Consider the following 578-nt stretch of genomic DNA (forward strand, 5'->3'; position numbering starts at 1 on the left):
ATTCTATTATTTTATATAAAAGAATTTAATATAAGTAGTGTAAAGGAGGCTCTTCGTGACGCTTCATGTGAACGCCTCAGAGACTCGAAACACTGAACCAAATAGTACGTAAGTCAAGATGAAGGTCTGGAGTGCCAGTTCTCCTCTTTCACCTCTTTCTCCGCCCCCTTCATCACCCCTCCCACTTCCTCTCCTCTTCCTGTTTGTTCCCCGCTGCGTCTCCATGCCAGGCACACAGCGGGCATCCTCGCAGCGGGAAACATGACACGAGTCTGTATATCTCAATAAATCCTGTGCCAGACTAGTGGTTGTTTTGACTCCTGCATTACACCGCCATAGCTGGTGGTGGTGGTGGTGGTGGTGCTGCTGCTGCTGCTGCTTCTGCTGCTGCTGCTGCTGTTGATAAGGTCCCTGATGATGATAATGATGATGATGGTGATGATGATGATGATAAAGATGATGATGATGATGATGATGATTCTATTGTGTCAAGAAACAGTAGAACGATTTTTAGTTTAATCATCTAATTGGTTCGAATTCGCTGTTTATGGTTTTATACAGCTTCTGCAATTACAACT

General features: G+C 44.5%; 1 protein-coding gene across 2 annotated transcripts in view; it reads left to right on the forward strand.

Annotated features, from left to right (window-relative positions):
* LOC135099581 (sodium/potassium/calcium exchanger 1-like) overlaps positions 1–304 on the forward strand; it is a 34,235-nt gene extending 33,931 nt beyond the window's left edge. For both annotated transcript variants that reach the window (XM_064001985.1, XM_064001979.1), the window contains exon 4: positions 1–304. This exon is cut by the window's left edge and continues 1,711 nt beyond it. The gene's annotated coding sequence lies outside the window, so the exon portion shown is untranslated.
* The last annotated feature ends 274 nt before the right edge of the window (positions 305–578 follow it).

The sequence above is a fragment of the Scylla paramamosain genome, chromosome 4 (assembly GCF_035594125.1).
Source record: "Scylla paramamosain isolate STU-SP2022 chromosome 4, ASM3559412v1, whole genome shotgun sequence".
Classification (NCBI taxonomy): domain Eukaryota; kingdom Metazoa; phylum Arthropoda; class Malacostraca; order Decapoda; family Portunidae; genus Scylla; species Scylla paramamosain.